Raw genomic sequence first — 21,545 nt, forward strand, 5'->3', positions numbered from 1 at the left:
GATGAATATAGGCAAATAACACAGGAATGCAGAGGCAAGATTAGACAAGCAAAGGCACAAAATGAACTCAAACTAGCTATGGGAATAAAGGGAAACAAGAAGACTTTTTATCAATACATTAGAAGCAAGAGGAAGACTAAGGACAGGGTAGGCCCACTGCTCAATGAGGAGGGGGTAACAGTAACGGGAGACTTGGAAATGGCAGAGATGCTTAATGACTTCTTTGTTTCGGTCTTCACTGAGAAGTCTGAAGGAATGTCTAGTATAGTGAATGCTTACGGGAAGAGGGTAGGTTTAGAAGAGAAAATAAGGAAAGAGCAAGTAAAAATCACTTAGAAAAGTTAGATGCCTGCAAGTCACCAGGGCCTGATGAAATGCATCCTAGAATACTCAAGGAGTTAATGGAAGAGGTATCTGAGCCTCTAGCTATTATCTTTGGGAAATCATGGGAGACGGGGGAGATTCCAGAAGACTGGAAGGGGGCAAATATAGTGCCCATCTATAAAAAGGGAAATAAAAACAACCCAGGAAACTACAGACCAGTTAGTTTAACTTCTGTGCCAGGGAAGATAATGGAGCAGGTAATCAAAGAAATCATCTGCAAACACTTGGAAGGTGGTAAGGTGATAGGGAATAGCCAGCATGGATTTGTAAAGAACAAATCGTGTCAAACTAATCTGATAGCGTTCTTTGATAGGATAACGAGCCTTGTGGATAAGGGAGAAGCGGTGGATGTGATATACCTAGACTTTAGTAAGGCATTTGATACGGTCTCGCATGATATTCTTATAGATAAGCTAGGAAAGTACAATTTAGATGGGGCTACTATAAGGTGGGTGCATAACTGGCTGGATAACCGTACTCAGAGAGTAGTTGTTAATGGCTCCCAATCCTGCTGGAAAGGTATAACAAGTGGGGTTCCGCAGGGGTCTGTTTTGGGACCGGTTCTGTTCAATATCTTCATCAACGATTTAGATGTTGGCATAGAAAGTACGCTTATTAAGTTTGCGGACGATACCAAACTGGGAGGGATTGCAACTGCTTTGGAGGACAGGGTCAAAATTCAAAATGATCTGGACAAGTTGGAGAAATGGTCTGAGGTAAACAGGATGAAGTTCAATAAAGATAAATGCAAAGTGCTCCACTTAGGAAGGAACAATCAGTTTCACACATACAGAATGGGAAGAGACTGTCTAGGAAGGAGTATGGCAGAAAGAGATCTAGGGGTCATAGTGGACCACAAGCTTAATATGAGTCAACCGTGTGATACTGTTGCAAAAAAAGCAAACATGATTCTGGGATGCATTAACAGGTGTGTTGTAAACAAGACACGAGAAGTCATTCTTCCGCTTTACTCTGCGCTGGTTAGGCCTCAACTGGAGTATTGTGTCCAGTTCTGGGCACCGCATTTCAAGAAAGATGTGGAGAAATTGGAGAGGGTCCAGAGAAGAGCAACAAGAATGATTAAAGGTCTTGAGAACATGACCTATGAAGGAAGGCTGAAGGAATTGGGTTTGTTTAGTTTGGAAAAGAGAAGACTGAGAGGGGACATGATAGCAGTTTTCAGGTATCTAAAAGGGTGTCATCAGGAGGAGGGAGAAAACTTGTTCACCTTAGCCTCCAATGATAGAACAAGAAGCAATGGGCTTAAACTGCAGCAAGGGAGATTTAGGTTGGACATTAGGAAAAAGTTCCTAACTGTCAGGGTAGTTAAACACTGGAATAGATTGCCTAGGGAAGTTGTGGAATCTCCATCGCTGGAGATATTTAAGAGTAGGTTAGATAAATGTCTATCAGGGATGGTCTAGACAGTATTTGGTCCTGCCATGAGGGCAGGGGACTGGACTCGATGACCTCTCGAGGTCCCTTCCAGTCCTAGAGTCTATGAGTCTATGAGACTGTGACCTCGCTGGGTAAGGGTTCCTGTCCCCTCGGTTCTTGGAAGGGGAAATGAAGAGTTAAGGTTCATGTCAACCCCACAATGCCACCTCTACTCTGTCCTGTTTCAGCATCACCCCAATATGCCAGTGACACACACACTACCAGAGATGCTCCCCTGCTGCAGAACACTTTGGGAACAGAGCACTGGAGCCATATTGCACAGGGTCAAATACTTCCTGTTTGCTCAAGTGAAACTGGGGGTTAGGTCTGGCATAACTGTCCCATACCCCTAATCATTTTTGTTGCCCTTTTCTGAACCTTTTCCAATTCCAATATATCTTTTTTTGAGATGGAGCGACAACATCTGAATGCAGTATTCAAGATGTGGGTGTATCATGGATTTATTTGCTGTTTTTACAAATATGATATATTCTGTCCTATCAATCTCTTTCTGAATTATTTCCAACACTGTTTCCTTTTTTTTACTGCTGCTGCACATTGAATGGATGTGTTCAGAGAACTATCCACAGTGACTCCAAGATCCATCTCTTGAGTGGAAACAACTAATTTAGACCCCATTATTTTGTATGTATAGTTGGGATTATGTTTTCCAATGGGCTGCACTATGTGCTATCCTGACATCTAGTACTGCTGAGATCCTGCATTCAGTAATATCCCCATCCTTCCTGTTCCCTTTCTTCACTGAACCCCACCAGCCCATGCTTCCTGTTCCCAGCTTCCCCAGGACTCTCGCACTGCCTCTGAACCTCGCTGTCAGCAAGAAGCAGTGCCAGGGACACTTGCCCTCTGTCTGGAGTCTTTGATTTCTGGGACATGAATTTAATTTCTCTCTGTTGTAAGAGTCTCTGTTATAATGAGTGTCTGTGAAGTTATCCAGAGTACAATCTGACTGTTAAATAGCTGTGTCCCCTCAGTTCTCCAACCTGGGATGCCTTTTCCACTGTTTTTTCAAGAGAACAGCCTCTCTTAGCAAATTAACACACAGTCTCAGCATGTAACTCATTCCCAGCTACACAGTATTGAGTGCTGCTAGACAGCCACTCATGAATTATTCCTCAGGAGAAAACCAGCAAATTCTCAAGTGCCCAACTTTCCCCCAGAAATGTGCGTCTTGCACTGTCCAGCACACTACTGAACAACACAAGCTCATATCAAATCTTTGATTTCATCAGTGGAAAATGAAATGCACCAGCTTGTTATCCCAAACAGAGTTTCCAACACACTTTAATCCAAACACACTGGTTAGATAAACAATAAACCAAGATTGTTAACTACTGAAAACTAAAACTAGGCCCAGCCCATGAAAGGGGCACTCCCAGGAGAGACTGTATAAAGGCTGGAACATCGAACAACTTTGTAAACCTGAGAGAGCTGCCTTGGGGACAATAACAGGGAGAATCCCCCAAAGTGACTTCTTTGATTCTGCTCTTCTCTGGCCTCTGATTGCAACAAGATCACAATGGAGGCTGCAGCGTCTGACCCAGGAAGCTGAACCCCAATATCCTGAGCAGAGAGGGACAGAGCGTTAGAGCAGCTTCCCTCCTTTAGCTCTCTGGGGAGAGCAGCTAATGAGAGCCCCTCCTCACAGGGAGAATTGCTGATCTCATTTGCCCCACTGTCCATCTAGAGGCACTCCTTGTCTTTCCAAACTGACTCTGGATTAACAATGGTCTCAATGACACCAGATTTCAGAAAGAATGAGTCCAGAACGCTGTGGAAGAGACCATTGTGTGGCAGTGCTGACCCCCTTCCCACCTCCCTCATCCCCCAGATAGAGAACAAGGACAGAGGGAGGGGAGGAAGCATTTTCCCAACGGAACCGGAACTTCCTGCAGTTTTCAAGAGGGAAGAAAAGCAAAATCTGTGATTTCACCTCACAGTGTTTGATAAGTGGATAGAAAGTTCTCACAGTGACTGGGCCTGGCCAGGGAATGTCAGGCAGTGCTTGGAGCCAGGATTCTGGCATAAGCTAACTAGGGAGAAGAAGCAAGGTCAGGAGCAGCACCCAGAGCCCCAGCCAGCCCCCCCAGATATTCCCTGGGACCCAGTCCCCAGAGTCCCTGGCCAAGGACCTCAGATACCCCTCAGAGCCCCACTGGCCAGAGATGCCCCACCAGAACTTCATTGCCAGGTTGGGAATCCCAAAGCGTTCCCCCCACCAAGAGACCCCAACAGCCAGAGACCTCCCAAAAGGGACCCTCACTGGGAACTCAGTCCCTCACTGCCTGCCTAGGATCCTGCCCCCCACCCTCCAGAAGGATCTGCCCTGCCCTTTTGCCTGGCACCTCCTCCTCCCCGCTACGGGATCCCCTCATGTTTTACAGTGGCACCCTCTGGCCTAGCACCAGGGATTCTCCCACACGCACTCTGTGCACTGGGCAAGGCAGTGATCCCAGGAGTCTGTGGGGGAAGCCCAGACAGAGCCCCTGGCACAGCACCAGGCTCCCTCTAACCCCCTGTCCTGCCTCCCCAAGAGACACCCACCCCTGCTGTTCTGCAGCCAACAGGCCCCCAGCGATACCCACCTCCAGGACCCATAGCCTCAGGGATGGGCACATCACAACCACCCCCTGAAACCCCAAACTTCCAGAATCCACCAACCTGACTAGGGTACCCCCTGCCCAGCCACCCAGAGGCCTCCCCCTTCCACAATCCCCCTTCAGCTGCAATCTCCCCACACAGCCCCACCCCCCACACAGCAACACTGTTACATCACAGTGCCTGATAAGTGGATAGAAAGTTATCACCGCCCCCTGCTGGTTCGTAATTCCTCGGAGTGGAAGCCATGTGTGCGAGAAAGTTCTGAGGTTGAATTGAGATCCTTCTGTCCCGTCCCCTGTAGCGGTCAGTGTATAGAAGTGGGAAAGTCTGGCTTAGACTGTAATTCCCTCTGCTCTCTGTGTAATTCTCTTTTCTGTTTAAGTGTCAAACAGATGAATGAGTCTCTGGGTAAACCCTCTAAGAATAGTCCTTTAAATTATATGTTAAGTAAATGGCCTTTGCCCAATGGGCCATGTGTTTTTGTCCAGGTGGCAAGCCTCATGAAGGAGGACTCGGGTAGTCTTGTGAGTAAGAATGTTTAAGGGAAGAGACCAGGAGGGGTGGGGGCTAGTTGAGAAGCCCACCCTCCTAACTAAACTGGTAGTGGAACAAGTTGGTGCCCATGGAAGGGACGGTTCAGCAAGAAAAGCAGGATCGGGCCCAGGCAGGCAGGCAACAGAGAGAGAGAGAGAGAGAGATTGGAAAGCAGGTTGGAAAACTTTAAGGGTGTAGTGGAAGGAAGGAGTCAGTAAGTGTAAGCATGGAGATTTCAAATACCTAGGACTTACTTGGAATGGTGATTTAAGTTGATAAAAGTGGCTGTTGGGAGACAAGCAAGTGATTTAAGGGAGAGTGAGAAGTTAACTCTGTAGTTGCTGGAGAAAACGGCAGTTGAACTTTGTAAAAATGCTAAAGAAAAAAAGTTTTTGGTGTCTGTGAAATGTTTGTAAATAAATTCAGGCAAAGAAGTTATTGGATTGCAATCATTTGGTTTGGCTATGAACAATTTAGTTGAATTAGCTGAAGGATGTATACAGTGTTATGTAATTGAAAACCTGGGCTGCCTATGAAACAAATACAAGAAACTATGGGGTAATTCCTCTGTTTTGCCTGAAGCCAACAAGAGTATTTGTATATTTCAAGCAATGATTGTCTGCCCAGAAGGGGTGGGTAGACCTCTCTTTTTTGTCTTTCAGATAATCAGAGAAAACTGATGCCAGCTGAACAGCATTCAACATACCATGTATTTACTGGCACAATAGAAATTATGTTTTGTGTTCTATGTCCTGTCTTGTGGTGTTTGTCTCGTGGCCAAAATTGTTGTGTTTAATATTTTCATAGGATAGTCTAGTTAAAATCAAATAGAAGGGTTAAATTAAAATGCAGATATTTGTTTTGTTCAACTTGGAATACAAAGTGTTTAGATAAATCAGGAGAATGTAATATACTAAAGTCTAATGCATTTCCTTAAGTAAGGAAAAGAAACTTTATTGGTCAAACTGTTAATTGCAAAATTGTTGTTAAAATTTGCATACCAACAGTCTTTGAAAGCAAAGACATGAAAAGTTAACCCACTCCCCATATTGTACATGGGATCTTTCTGGCTACCTCAGATTTCTAGCCAGAGGGCTGGGGATGGTGGAAGGCTATTGGACTAGAGGTTGTATTGAGTTAACTCCTCAAAGTGGGTGTGCTTGTCCTGGCTTGTTGCTCCAAAGCTCTGTAATAAGGTTATTTTAGTAAAAGGGTGTGTGTGGCATATATTAAATAATAAGACTAATTACTGTATAATGACAATGTTTATGTCTTCATTGTTGGGAAAAAGGTGTATAAGTAAAAAGTGGAAGTTTCCTTTGAAGGTTAAAAGAAGACAAGAAAGGAAGAAGAACAAAGCACAGAATGAGTTAACGGGGAAAAAAAAATTAGCTAGCAAGCTCAGGCTATAGATAAGACACTGACTCCATTCAAGGACACTGCTCACAGTTAAGACTTGGCTAACAACTAGGAAAAGGAGGGCTTGAATTTGCCCACACAGCTATGAGATCTGAAAAACATTGCCAGGCACTAATGAAATGTGTTAAGTTTCTTTTCTCACAGGTAAAGAAGGGCTACCCAAAGACCCTAGCAGCCCTGCCACTCCTTGGAACCAGGAGACGGGATTGATGTAAAGGTCCACCGACAAAAGACTGCCTTGGCTCCATGCTGGAAAGGCCCTTATTAAGTCCTGCTACCTACCAACACCGCTGTGAAGTGCCAAAGACTGACTGCTTGGACCCAAGATTCTCACTGCAAAAAGACCCCTCCACATCGGGAGAATTCTCCTACTGATGATTAGCCTATTTCACCTTCTAGCTCCACTGTGCCTTCTGGACAGTAGGGAAAAAGTACAAGGATGCTGCACCACGACTGTTTTGGGAAAGAAGAAGGAACACTCGCTCCACTGAAATTGCCAAAGTCCAGGAATTCCTGACTAGAAAGGACATTAAGAACTGACCCTGGTGAAGAAACAAAGAATTATACACTGATGGGAGGACATTTGTGGGACCCATGTTTGGGAATGTGGTATTAATTGGATTTTGGGGTTTATTCTACAGGCTGCGCCCTGTGTTTTGGATAAATCCTTCAGCATATATATCTCTCTCTAATTGGATTTTAAATAACAAGTACCCAAAGAGTTTGTTCTGCTACTAGAAATTTTACCCGTATTGAAACCATTCCAGTGACTAATAATGTATGCTATTAATGGAAATGCCTTTTGACAGTACCTGAGAATAGTTAAATAACAGGTGTATTATAGTACTACACCAAGAAAAGATGGTATTAAATATAACTGAGGCTGGGAAGGCATTGCAGTGGGATCTAGTATGTTTAGGAATTCGGGATTTCCTGAATTACCAGCTGATGGCCATTTGGAGTGATCTTAAGTACCAGACTTGGCCCACTGCCCTTACAGACGCATCAGGAATACCATCTGATCTGTGATCATGGAGACATACTTGGACACTTCCTGGGTGGAAGTGTGGCTTCCCAGGGCTGGGTGTGCACCCTTATGGGGATGAATGCTGTACTTATGTCCCAGAAAGCGCACAGGATATTAACAAGCACATCCTGTCAGCCAAACAGGCTTTTGAACAGTGGAAGGCCCAGGAAAGGAAACCCACTATTTCTAATTCCCTCTGGGGCTGGTTACTCAACCTGGGAGAAATAGGGGAAGGCATTGTTCACCTCCTGCTCACTGGTGTGGTGTTGTGTATTGTTACTCTTCTCTTGCTTGCTTGCTGTAAAGCACTTCAGCTCCCTGGAGCTTAATCACATGTTATCCTTTAAATGTGAGAACACTCAGCCAAAAGTTTGTTGAGTATTCTCAAAGGAGGGAGTTGTTGGTGTCACTAAGCATAACCCTACATAACTCGGGAGGGTGGAAGGCCACAAGAGTATGGAGCCTTCCTGGTTTTAGGCCTCAGCAGACAAGAGTCCCTCCATGTCTGAACTTTAATCGACCTAAAAGGCCAGGTGTAACAGCCGTTATCAGTTGCAACAGTTCTAACTGGTCTAAAGCAGAAATAATGAAGCTTGTGCACCTTTAGCAGAAGGACAAGATAACTTGCAGAAGGAAAACTTACTAACGAGCTGCTGCGGCCAAGATTACTTAATGCACCTGCGCTTACGGAATTGCTACAGGGGGAGGAAGGAGGAGGAGGGAGGGGAAACGGGGGATTGCTAGTCAGTGAGAAAAGTTCTCATGGATATAAAGGAACAGACTGCTTGTTTTAGGTGTGCTTGATTTGAGTCAATCTCCCTGCACCGCTTTGAGATCTCAAATAAACTTGGTTTGCTTCTCCACCCTGGTGTGTTTATTGGCGCGGCACACCAGGCGACGGACCCCCCCGCTGTTGCTTGGCCTCAGGCAGTTATCTGCCGGCAACATTGCTGTTACTGAACTAGTGGAAAAGGGGGACTGTTGGACTGGATTTTATAAGACTGTCCAATACATAAACACAAAGTAATGGTTCCCGCCATCCCCACCATTCCCATGGGCAGCAGGGAGCCCTTTGAGGAGCTGATTAAAAGGGCATGGGAGGGGGAGTTGAAAAGTCCCTGGATAAAGGAAGGGGGCAGCTGTGGGGGATGGACAGGTGACTGGGAAGTGATGGTTGGGATCAACTGTGTTGGTAGTTAGGGGGCAACAATTGGGATTGGGAAACTAGGGTCTGGGCAGTCCCCATGGGGGACACATGCTCCTCCCTTCCCTGCTGGCAGAGAACAGGCCTCTCATAGACTATCAGGGTTGGAAGGGACCTCAGGAGGTATCTAGTCCAACCCCATGCTCAAAGCAGGACCAATCTCCAACTAAATCCCCAAACGGCCCCCTCAAGGAGTCAGCTCCCAGCCCTGGGTTTAGCAGGCCAGTGCTCAAACCACTGAGCTATGCCATCCCCACTCCAGGGGCAGCCACGTTTTGGGAATGACTCAGGGCAACAATTTCCCACCTAAACAAGGACAAATCACTGCAGATAAAATGGGTGGGAAAATGCCGCTCACTAGAGAAGACTTTAAATTGACGTTTGAGACTCATGGGGTGAACGGGGGAAATCGGGGGAGATGGGAGAGCTGATCATTTGAGGGGAAAGGGGGGAAATGGCCCCAGATTTTATAGTCCCATGTGAGATACTGAGAGAGAAAAGGGGCAGAACTAGAGAGAATTTGTATCAGGGGTGAGAGGCAAGTGGCACAAACAGGGGAAGGATCCAATTAACTCCCCTCCCCCTTTGGCTGCCCGCCATTTCCCGCCCCCCAGGAATTCCCTGGCTGCACAGAGACAGTTCAACCCCCCCAGAACCGTGTCCCACTGACCTTCCCCTCCCTACAACTCCAGCTACTCCCCTCCCTGCCTGATATCGCCCATCTCCCCCCACACCACAGGGAATCCCCCCCACCAGGGCCCAGTCTCTGCCCCCCAAATCCCAGGGGTTCTGGGGGCAGATCCTGCTGCAGCTCCACTGGGGCTGAGGCAGCTCTGAGGCTTCTCCCAGGTTCCCTGGGGCAGAGTCACTTTCCTGCCCAGCCCCAGTGCGCCCCCCCCCGGGTCTCTCACTCCCTGGGGGGCTCTGACCCAGGGGGCTGGTGCAGGCAGAGCCCGGGGCTGCCCAGGGGGCCGGTCCCAGCTGGAGAAACCTCCCCCCGGTCAGGTGCACAGCCCCGCGCAGGCGCTGAACACGTCCTTATATCACTTTTGTGGCGGGAAAAGTTCTGAGGAGATGGAACGCTGAGGGCTGGTTTTGGCGGGAAAAACCGGTTTGGACTGGTCTGAGCCGGTGTCCTGATGGTAAACACGTCCCCTCTCAGAGATGGAGTCCAGGGGTCAATAGTTCATATGCTCCAGACTGGATCTTATTTTAAAGCCAGTGATTTACTTCATTAACATCTTAGTAACCAACTAATTGAACATATTAAACAATTTATACTTCTTACACCTAACAATGAGATAAAATACAGAACACAAACAAACCCTGTCAGTAACGGCTAACGTCCTAGATGGGAAATCAGCAGCGGTTTGTAGCGGGGGGAGTGCACAGTCTGAATGTGTATGACCCGACCCCAGCCCCCAGCCCCGCAAAGCAGTAGGGCTTGGCACTCTCTGTGCATTGGTGTGGTGGCTGAGGGGTTAACCAGGCAGTGACAATCCAAGTTAGTTCCCTGAGTCAGTCTCACTCCTGAGGAGATTCTGCACTAAAAAAATTCTGTGCACAATATTTAAAAATTCTGCAAATTTTATTTGTCAATCAATAAATGTGGAGCCTCCAGCATGGCAGGGGAGAGCACAGGCTGCTGGATGCACAGAGGTGGGAGATCACCCTGCAGCCCCCTCTCTCCTCCAGTGAAACAGACTCGGTGGTGAGGCTGCACCTCTCTGCTGTCTCCTCCAGGAGCCCCCAAAAGACTCCCCAGAACTGCTCATGAGGGGCACATGTGCCTTCCCTTTGCTTCCCCATCAGAAAGCCTGAGCAGCTGGCCCCGGGCGATTTGAAAGGGCCCGGGGGCTCCTGCCACCACTACTGGCAGCACAGCGAGACTAAAGCGGATTCCTGCCCACCATCGCTCTGCACGGCACACCACTCCCAGAAGGATCTGGCACATCCCTATGGCCCCTGTGGGGTGTGTCTCTCGCACGCTGCCCCCACCCCAAGTGCCAACTCTGCCATTGGAACTGCGGCAATGGGAGCTGCAGGGGTGGTGCCAGCGGGCAGTGATGCCAGGAAACCCACGACCCCGGCCTCTTCCATGTAGGAGTTGCTGCCAGATGGGGGTGTGGGTCACTCTTGGGAGCTGCCCAAGATAGGTGCCACACCCTAACCCTCTGCCACAGGCCAGATCCCGCACCCCGCCCACATCCAAACTCCCTCCCAGAGCCCATCACCCCCCCTGCACCCCAACTCCCTGGCCCAGCCCAGAGCCCACATCCTTCCCATACCCAAACTCCCTCCCAACGCCCGCCACTGCACCCCCTGCACCCCAACCCCCGATCCAGCCCAGATCCTGCACCTCACCCACACCCAAACTCCCTCCCAGGGTCCGCCCCCTGCCTCCCCTGCCTCCCAACCCCCTGCCCAGCCCCAGAGCGTGCACCTCATGCACTCAAACTCCCTCCAAGAATTCGCACCCCCTCCTGCACCCAAATTCACTCCCACAGGCTGCCACCGCCCCCCCTACCCCCTGCCCATTCCAGAGCCTGCACCTCATGTACCCAAACTCCCTCCCAGAGCTTGGGGGGGGGGTGAGGAAGGAAGGGCAGGATTTGGACCCGTTCTGGGCATCACCAAAAGTTATATAAACCTGGTGACGCTGAGCTGGAGCCCTAGTCACTGCACATCTCTCTCCTTACGGGGGGGACTCTGTGGGGCAGGGCGCTGCTGGGGGTTCATTCCTTCCTTTCATGGCTGTGGAAGGGTGAACAGGGAGAGAATTTGCTCCTCTGTTCTCTGCGGGGCACACAGGCAGCGGGTTATTTCCAGGGCTGTAACAAACACAAGCTAGCAGAGGGGGGAAGGGATTTCCCGCAGGATCTATTCCCAGGGCAGCTCCCAGGCTGTGCCCTGGCGAGCGGTGCCCAGGGGATTTAGAGGCTTTAGAGGCAGGTGACTGACACGTGCTGGGTCCCATCTCCAGCGCTGAACTGACACGTGCTCGCTGCACTCTCAGCCGGGGGCTCCTTAGTCTGATGGTTCAGCAGCACCAGCCCCCGCCCCTGCTTTTCCCCTGGGGAGCCCCAGCCCCTCTCCTGCCCCCTCCGGGCTGAGGCGGGTCCCCGCGTGTCCAACCCCCCTGCGTGGGGCCCGGGGGGCAGGGCCAGGCCCGGGGAGGAGCCGCCCCGCCCCTTTGTGCCTGTGACGACACTTTGAGCAACTCTCCGGTTTGGCAATAGGGGCAGTTTCTGCCCCGTTACACCGGCAGCGGGGCCGTGGCCGGGTCGGGAGCGCAGCGCGGGGGCTGCTCCAGCCCTGCAGCCCGCGGGGCAGCGCGGTGAGGCCGGGGGCAGGGCCCGAGGGGGCGGGGACACGCGTGGGGCGGACACGCTCCTTCGGGAGGGGCCGGGCCGGCTCGCCCCCTGCGGCCGGAGCGGGGCTACCCGGGGCTGCGGGGGGCGAGTGTCCCGGGCGGCGCCGGGAGCTGCAGGAGGGGCCGGAGCGCGGCTCGGCTGCGGAGCTCGGAGCCCAGGCTGGGCCCGGGAGCGAGGGGAGGGGGAGCCGAGGGGATCTGGGGTGTCAGAGCCGGGCGGGGGGAGCAGCTGCGGTTGCGGGCTGGGGGTGGGGTCAGGGCTGGGGGAAGTTGGGAGTTTGGGGTGCGCTGGGCGGGGTCAGGGCTGGGGGGAGCTGGGAGTTTGGGGTGCGCTGGGGGGGGTCAGGGCTGGGGGGAGCTGGGAGTTTGGGGTGCGCTGGGGGGGGTCAGGGCTGGGGGGAGCTGGGAGTTTGGGGTGCGCTGGGGGGTCAGGGCTGGGGGGAGCTGGGAGTTTGGGGTGCAGTGGGGGGGTCAGGGCTGGGGGGAGCTGGGAGTTTGGGGTGCGCTGGGGGGGTCAGGGCTGGGGATTGGCGGCTGTTTAGAGGTCACAAGCCCTCCCAGCGCTGCCGCTGTATTAAACCGCTCCCCGGGAAAAGGCGGGGGGGGCCGGTCTCTCAGCGGGGGAAAAGGAGGAGGGGCGGGGAGCCGGTCTGCCTGGCCCCGGGGACCGCCTTAACTTGGGCTGGAGAGGACGGAAGCGGCCCCGGCGCAGGCTGGGAGTTGTAGTTCCTGACTCTCCTCGGAGCGGAAGTGACGTCGGCGGGGAGGCGGAGCCGGGTTGGGAGGGAGAGTTGGTTGCTTCGGCTCTGCCTGGCTCGCGCGGGGCCGTTGGAGCCTCTCCCGGGGCCGGAGAAGGGTTTGTGCCGCGGGGGCTCTGGGCATGGCGGGGGGGGGGAGAGCAGGTGACCCCTGAGTAGCGGGGGGAGAAAGGGGGGGCTGAGATCCCCTCGGATTTACCGCTGCCCCCCCCGTGGGGACCCCCCTCCTCTCCCGCCCTGCCCCCTTTCTCCCTAGAGAGCAACGAGCAGCACCCAGGGTGACCCCCCCTCCCCCAAACCCTGAGAAGTTCCCTGTTCCCCTCCCCCCATTGTGCCCCATTTTCTCTGCCCTTCGCCAATGGCCAGTTCAGATCTCAGGTTTGGGGTGTTTCCCCCATTTTCACCTGCAGGGATTTGTCCTTGTGTGGGTGGGAAATGGTTCCCCCGAGTGATTTCTGAACTGGGCAGAGGCTGGGGGGGCCCTGAGACAGGGACACCTCTGGGCTGGGCTGGGGGGGCTCCTCTCTGCTGGCAACAGGGCGTGGGAAGGGCCAGGAAGGGGAGGGAGGAGCAAGTGTCCCCCATGGAGATGGGCTCAGCCCCAGGTTTCCTAGTCCAGTTACTCCTCCCGCCAATCACCTGCTAGTCACATTCCCAGACCCCACTGCCAGCCCCTCCCCACAGCCAGTGACCTGACTCCAGCCCCGCTCCTTTCCCCTGTGAAAAGACATCACCCAGGGCTCCCTCCTGGCCCTGTGAGTGTGAGGCAAGAAGAATCCGTCCCATTCTGTTGTTGATTCAATATCCCTATATAATCCCCTCCAATTTCCCCTCTTTTCTCTTGAACTGTTGAATGGTAATGTTGGGTCTAAACTTTTGGTGAACTTTGGAGCCAAAAAACACCCAGACTGGCCGTCTTTGCATAATCCTTTCTGAACCTTTTTCTGAACAAAGCACTGACCTGCAAACTACTCATGACACCCCCTTCCTCAAGTAGCCATTAGCCTTTATCTCTATGCATTTACTTGTTAAACTTGCTCTTCCTGTAAAATCTTGATTGATTATGCATGACCATTATTTTTTATTAATCACTTTGTTTACTTCTGTGTATAAATATTGATGCTCACCCCTAATAAAGGGGCCACACTTATTCTAAAGCTTTTGGGGTAGTGTGTGCCCGTTGATTAACGCATTTGTGTCTGGTCTCTGACAGAATTGTGGGCCCATATTCCAACTCCGCAGCAACCTCGGGTGTTGGAGAGGTGAGTGAGGACTTGCTTTATTACCTAACAATTTGGGGGCTCGTCCGGGATTCCTTCTGGTGCGGTACCTCTGTCCAGTGGTCAGACCACTCATATATGAATTGGCAAGGCGCCACAGGAGATTTCTCCTAGCCAATTCAATATTGAGGGGTCGTGTATTGGACAGCAGGGTAAACGCCAGTTGGAGGGCTCCTGTCAGACACCATGGGTCAAGGGACTAGCGTGCCTCTTGAGAGTCCGTTGGGGATTGTAAATAAGTTATGGAATGAAGGGAAACTCCCAGTACAGACAGGAATGTCTAGGAAGAAGTTGTACACACTATGTGTAAGGAATTGGACTGGGTATACCGCGGTATTGGCCGACTCGGAGATGAGGTGGCCTTCGTATGGCTCTTTCGAACAGGCTGCCTTAAGAGGAGTAAAGAGCCAGATCGAAAAAGACCATCCGGGACAGTTATGTTACTGGTTTTGTTGGGACACAGCAGCAGAGCTGTGGAAATCTTTAAAAATTATGGCAGTCAGGTACTCTCCCGAGAGTGAACCCCCTCCAGGTTATTTCGATGAAGGGTGTAGACCACGGCGTGTTTTGACTCGTCAGCTGGTCCCCTCTGCACCTGCCCCTATTCCTCCGCAGGGGAACTCTCTCCTTGTAGCAGAGGGGAATCTGCAGGATCCCAGATTGGAATTTGTGCAGAAGGATGAGGAGGAATTGGAGGGGCCAACCTTGGGAGGAGTAGTTACTAGGCTTAGGTCCAAGCAGGTACAGCAGGGTGCATGCCCCCCCCCTGAGGATAGCCCAGAGGATGTCTCTGTCAAATCTCTTGCGAATAATAAAAGTATGGTTATAGAGATGCCTTTACAGGTGCACGATCAACCTTATATGAGCAATAATGGACGATTGCAACATGCTAGTATTGTGGAATATAAAGGATGGCTAGAATGGGATTTGAAAGAGTGGGGACAGTTGTCAGGGTCTTTTGGGGAAAATCCCCGAAAGATCATAGAACTTCTAGAAAGATTGTTTTTAAGTTATAATCCTACTTATACGGATGTGGATCAGTTGTTAAGTAGAGTTTTGACTGGAGAAGAACGTAGTAGATTGTGGATGGCAGAAAGGACATGGGGAGATAGCAATGCAGCTAATGTTACTTGGATGGATAGGCGGGATCTGGCCGCTGGCTGGAATCCCCTAGACTGGACTCAGCTAAGGCTGACTCAGCTGCGAACAGATAGAGAGCGATTGTTAGAGAGACTCAAGGAAATGGCTCGCCGCTCGCCTAATCAGGCTAAGTTCATGCAGATTCGGCAGGAATCTGATGAGCCGCCCAGAAAGTTCTGGTCGAGGCTATTGGAGGGGGCCCGAATGTTCACTCAGATGGATCCTGAGAGAGAAGCAGACCACCCTACTCTTATTTCATTTTTTGTGAATCAGTCGGTGCCCCCTGTAAGGGATTACTTCTTAAAGTTTCGCCCTGGTTGGGGAGGTGAGTCAGTCACTTCAGTGTTGGAAGTAGCTGATTTTGCCTGGGAGAAAGAAAGGGAAAGTAGTAAAAAGAAAGAGAAAAAGGAAGAATATAAGCTGATGGCTTTAGCTTTTCACGGTGGTGTTCGAGGCAAAGGCCGTGGCCGTGGCAGGGGATTCCAGGGTGCCCGGGGAAGAGGGTCCTGGCGACCCCAGCCATCAGGAAATTGTTTTCAGTGCGGACAGCCTGGTCACTTTAAACGTGAATGCCCCTGGGGACGCCCAGAAGGTCTGGCTGCATCCGCAGATGCTTACACAAGTGAGGAATACACCCCTGCACCACCAGCTCAGCCCATCCCCCATACAGCATCTTACAGATAAGAGACAACCTGTTTCACGTGCCACTGGACAACCCCGATTGCATCCTCTTCTCGGACGAAAGCTCCTTCTATGTTGATGGCAAGCGTTTCACTGGTTATGCTGTCACCTCTGAATGGGACATTCAAGAGGCCGCCTCACTGCCAGGCAACTGGGGAGCCCAAGCCGCTGAACTCTATGCCCTGGCCCGAGCTTGCCAGTTGGCCGCTGGTAAGACCGTTACCATTTTTACTGATAGCAAATATGCTTTTGGAGTTGTGCATTGTCATATCCACCTCTGGAAGTTTCGAGGTTTCCAGACAGCTGCCGGTAAACCCATTCAGCACCTCCCCCTCATCCACAAGCTTTTGGACGCCCTCCAAAAACCCTCCGTCCTGGCTGTAGTTCACTGCCGGGCCCATACTAAAGATAGCAGCCCCGTTACCCGTGGGAATGCCCTGGCTGACGCCTCCGCCAAGAAGGCTGCCACCTTACCTTTAGCCATGCCCACATTGGCTATTGCAACCTCCTCCTTTACTCCACCGCACCCCGTACCAGTACCCGCTGCTGAACTAAAATCATGGGAAAGCCTCGGGGCCACTCTGGTCAAAGGGACCTGGCTTATGCCAGATGGCCGAGCCTGCCTCCCTCGCTCCACATACCCTGTGGCAGTTCGCTGGCACCATGATAAAGGGGGTCACTACGGCACGCACGCCCTCGTGGACACTATCGCTCGCTTTTGGTATGCTCCAGGCATTCAACCCTATTGCCTATCAATAGTGAAAGCATGCAGCACATGTCAGCGTAATGGACCTGCTCCACCTCTTAACAAAATTAAGGGTGGAAGACCTCCGCCTGCTGCTCCATTTCAACATCTTCAAATACCTAACAGTAACATAAAATCTCCCCACATGTTGGTGCTTATCTCTTATATTGGCAAATATTTAGTTTGTGCCCCATTTTCTTCTCAGTTCTGAAATACTGATTTCAAATTCTCAAAAATCTTCCTGCTTTTCTCTCCAGGTGTGTGACTGAGATCAGGGCTCCTATCGTACTGAGCGTGGCCCTGTTTTGCCAGGCACTGAAGAGACCCCAACTGAGACCTGGACCCTGTTCTGCCAGGCACTGAAGAGACCCCAGGTGAGATCAGACCCCACTGTTGTGCCAGGTAAAACTGAGACCTACACCGAGATCACCGCCCACCTTGTGCCAGGTAGCACACGACTGTGACCCAGACCGCTGCCTCCGTTGTTCTGAGCACTTCAGAGACCTCGACTGGGATCTGTGTCCCCGTTGGGTCTGGCATTGCACTGACCCTAACGAAGATCACACCCGACCACTGTACTGTGCACTGCACAGACCCTGACAGAGATCCTGCCCCCACATTTAGCCAGTTGCTGCAGGGGCCCTAAACAAAATCAGGGCTCCTGTAATGCTGGGAGCTGCAGAGTCCCCAACTGAGATCAGGCTTCCTGTTGTGCAGGGCTCTGCACAGACACTGACCAAGATCAGAGTCCCCATTCTGACAGGTGCGGAAAAGACACTAAGGGTATCTCTACCCTGCTGTTAAAACCCCCCAGCTGGCCCATGCCAGCTGACTCAGGCTCACAGGGCTCAGGCGAAGGGGCTGTTAATTGCAGTGTAGATGTCTGGGCTCGGGTTGGAGCCAGGCTGTAGGACCCTGCGAGGTGGGACGGTGCCAGACCTTGGGCTGCAGCCCCAGCTGGAACATGGACACCACAATTAAACAGCCCTGCAGCCTGAGCCGTGTGAGCCCAAGTCAGCGGGCATGGGCCAGCCACCGGTGTCTGACTGCAGTGTCAACATGCCCACAGGGACAGAGAGGCCTTGCCACAGAAAGCTGAAAGGTTAAATAGGCCAATGGTGGGAGGTGACTCTCCATTTTACAGATGGGGAAACTGAAGCTCAGAGAGCTGAAGTAATGTGCTCAAGTTTGCATGGAAAATTTGGGGCAAAACTGGGAACTGAACCCAGATGGTTTCAGTTCTTGCCTCTCCCCTTATGCACAAGCCCAGCGTGTGTGTATACAGCGATGTTTTGGCCTGTGTTGCATTGGCTTCCATGGGAGACTGTGGAATTTCCTTCACTGGAGGTTTTTAAGACCAGGTTAGAGATACACCAGTCTGGGAATGTCTGGGGATACTTGGTTCTGCCTCAGCACAGAGGGCTGAAGTAGACGACCTCTCAAGATCCCTTCCAGACCTACATTGAAATAATTCTCTTTTGTGCTGTGTCCTGTTGTACGCTGAGCTGTTTTGCATGGTACCATTTGGACGTATGATGCACCATGTTGTGTTGCATCGTTTTATGATGCTTTGTTTTGCTTTAGCTTGTTTGGTGTCTGTGTTATGTTGGTTTGAGTTGTGATTTTGCATTGTGTGCTTTGGTCCTAAGGTGTGTTAGTTTGCATTGTGTTGCTTTCTTTTCCTTAGTATTGTGTCATTTTATGCTGTGCAATGTAGTTTTTTGTGGTGGTGGTGGTGTTTTTTGAATGACCTGACTTCATGTTGTCGTGCGTTTTTTCTCTGTATGTTGTTTTATACGTATATATTGCATAGCATTCTAGAAATGTAGGGCTAGATAGGACATCAAGATGTCATCAAGTCCAGCTGTCTCTGCTGAGGCAGGTCCAAGTATATGTTGATTATTTCTGTCAGAGGTTTGTCCTACCTGTTCTTAAAAACTTGCAGGAAAAGAGACTCCACAGCCCCCCTTCTAAGACTATTCCAAAGCTGAACTACCTCAGGTCTGGTGACACGCACGCAGATTTTAGTGGTGAGCAGCTGTGGAGAGAGAGGAGACCCCAGTGAGTGGGCAGCTGGGTAAAGAGACTAAAGTTGGGAGGAGAAACATTGATGTGTGCAAGGTCTATGACAGAGCTAGAAATAGATCCCAGTTCTAGTTCCACCGTACTGCTGTTTTGGGTACTGAAGGTCTCTGCCACACTAGTGTTTTAGGCACTGGTGCAAACCCTTAGTACGGACAGACTTTACACTAGTGCACTCTGGCACTGGTGCACCATGTCCCTGTTTGAAGGTTTGATGTGGTGGGGTGGGAGGGGCAGTGACCTCACAGAGGCCTGGGGCTGGCTGACCAGTGCAGCTGGTAAGGGAGGGGCAGCAGTGAGTGCTGGAGGTATGAGCCAGGAGCACAACCCCACAGGACTGGACACTGACTTCTCCTGACCCATGACACACACACCCAGCTGGGTGCAGGGACCGCAGCTGAGCTGCCCTGCCAAGACAGCCTGTGCATCCATGGACAAACCACCTCTTCCTGCAGCCTAATACAATGGGATCTGGGGACCTTTCCAAGCTGCGGGTGATGTTTCTCTGGCGTCAATGGGGTATGTTCCTGGCTCTGTCCCTGACCTGCTTGGTGACCTTGGGGTAGTCACAGCCCCTCTCTGTTTTCCTCCTACCCATTGTTTCCTTGGATTGTGATCTCTTTGGGGAAAGGACCGTCCCTCTCTGTCTGTGCAGTGCCCAGCAGAATGGGGGTGCTGATCTCAGTCAGGTTCTCTGCCACGTGCTGCACGATGGGGCCTGATCTCCATCAGTGTCTGTGCAACAGAAAGCACAGTTTATAGACTCACAGATTTTAAGGGCAGGAGGTAGAGGTGTATTTCAGATGAGGTCTCATCGGTGCCTTGTATAACAGTACTAACCCTTTCATGTGTCTGCTGGAAATACCTCACCTGATGTATCCTAGGACTGCATTAACCTATTTCACAGCTGCATCACGTTGGCAGCTCATAATTATCCTGTGAGCAACCAAAACACCCAGGTCTTTCTTCTCCTCTGTCACTTCCAATTGATAAATCCCCAGCTTATTGCAAAATTATGCACTTGGAGACTAACAACTAGAATTTGTGCACTATTCATTTTCATCCCATTTCTATTACTCCAGCTTTCAAGGACATGCAGATTTTCTTGTATGATTTTCCTGTCCTCCTCCATATTGGCAATCCCTCCCGGCTTTGTGTCCCACTCCCACTTCTTGTGCCAAGATCACTAATAAAAGTGTTGAGTAAGATTGGTCCCAAGACTGACCTGAGGAACTCCACTAGTAACTCCCTCCAGCCTGACAACTCACCGTTCAATATGATCCCCTTGTAGACTCCCCTTTAACCAATTCGTTATTGACCTTTCGGTTCTCATATTAATCCCCATCTTCTCCAATTTAATGAATAGTTTCCCACGTGGAACTGTATCAAAAACCTTACTGACATCCAGATCAGGTTTCTCAGGCACACTCTACCTTTTGTAACACCATGTTTTATTTATTTATAGTGCTGAAGGCTGGAAGGAAGTGTTAGCAATAGGCTGAGAATGGGCATGTTTAGGTAGGGGAGGGGATGGCAGACAGTGGGGAGGTGGTGGGGGGTATGTGGCATTGGAGGTGTATCTGGGAATGTGTTTTGTAGGAGTCCATGTCTCTGCTCCCTGTGGCCATGGTCCCTTCCGTACCAAAGCAGCACGTCAGCAGAGCAGACGCACACACCGTAGCTCTGCCTGGAACACACAGCATTCACTGCCAGACAGGCTGAGTGATTGGCTGGGATGGATTCACTTGGACGACGGTCTGAGGCTCTCATAGTTTGAGATGTTCCTTTGTGCATAGTTAATTCTTTCCATTTATTATTTTCCCCCTACCTATGCCTGATGGCGCTCTCTTCTTTACTTGCTTTGGTTATTTCAGTTCCAGTTTTTAAATGGGACCTAAGATTTGCAAAGCTGAATGAAAGATAAAACATACAGAACCATTTGAATGTTGGCCCATAGCTGGTAGAACTGTACCTAGTGACGGTCGGCTGTAATGACCGGGTTCTCTATAGCATTTTCTGGTGGGGTGGATAAAGCAATGTCAGAGTCAAATGCGCGTTCTAGGGCAAAAGGGCTAAATGCATGAGAAATAAACTGACACTTAATTTCCATTTCTTAATGTCTAAAATTTTGACACTCGCTCACACCAATTTTTTTTTAAAGCGATGCCCAGCACACAGTCAAGTTAATGAATGAAAGCACACCCATTATTGATTGCTTTCTGTTGCATGAGCATCTGATTAAGCACCTTATTAAAACTATACCAATGTAAGTGAAAATGCATCATCCCCGCTTAGCTCCAGGATGTTCAGATATTTCTAAATTAAATACATGGCAGAATGGTTAATGGGGAGAATACACTGAAATGCCTCTACCCAGTCCTGTTGACTTCTCCCAACCGTCCTATGAGTTCTGGCCTCTTGGTCAACTGAGCTCCCAGTCCCACTTCAGCTGTGCCCTCTCCTAGCCTAACCCATTTCTACAGCAATTCTTCATCCCCCTCATCAAGGCAGGGGGATGGCGCTGCAGCCCCTAAGGTACCTGTGTTAATCACTGTCTCTCATACTGGGGCTATTTAGATTTCAGGGAACAATTTCTCAGAATTACTGACTCTGGGAGGTGGAAGAGAGCAGAGGCTCAGAGGAGGTTTGCTCTTAGGGCCACGTTCAACTCTGGTAGCCTCCATGTTACCTCATCTTCCACCCTCCCCCATGTGTCTCTGCTCATGTGTCAGAGTGTCATCTTTTGATCATAATGCCACGTGCCTCAGCAGAACTCCCAGACAGGAGCTATGTCACGAGGGGGTTACGATACTGAGAGTGAAATACATCACAGGGAGGGTGTAATTATCCTGAAATGAA

At 50.6% G+C, this 21,545-nt stretch overlaps 1 protein-coding gene across 1 annotated transcript in view; it reads left to right on the forward strand.

The window, feature by feature from the left end:
* Positions 1 to 12,483: 12,483 nt before the first annotated feature.
* The window catches only part of LOC115643738 (zinc finger protein 660-like), a 579,185-nt gene continuing 570,123 nt past the window's right edge, over positions 12,484 to 21,545 (forward strand). The window contains exons 1-2 of the mRNA XM_030547736.1: positions 12,484 to 12,856; positions 16,862 to 16,978. The gene's annotated coding sequence lies outside the window, so the exon portion shown is untranslated. The remainder of the gene's footprint in view (positions 12,857 to 16,861; positions 16,979 to 21,545) is intronic.

Source organism: Gopherus evgoodei, unplaced genomic scaffold (assembly GCF_007399415.2).
Source record: "Gopherus evgoodei ecotype Sinaloan lineage unplaced genomic scaffold, rGopEvg1_v1.p scaffold_69_arrow_ctg1, whole genome shotgun sequence".
Classification (NCBI taxonomy): domain Eukaryota; kingdom Metazoa; phylum Chordata; order Testudines; family Testudinidae; genus Gopherus; species Gopherus evgoodei.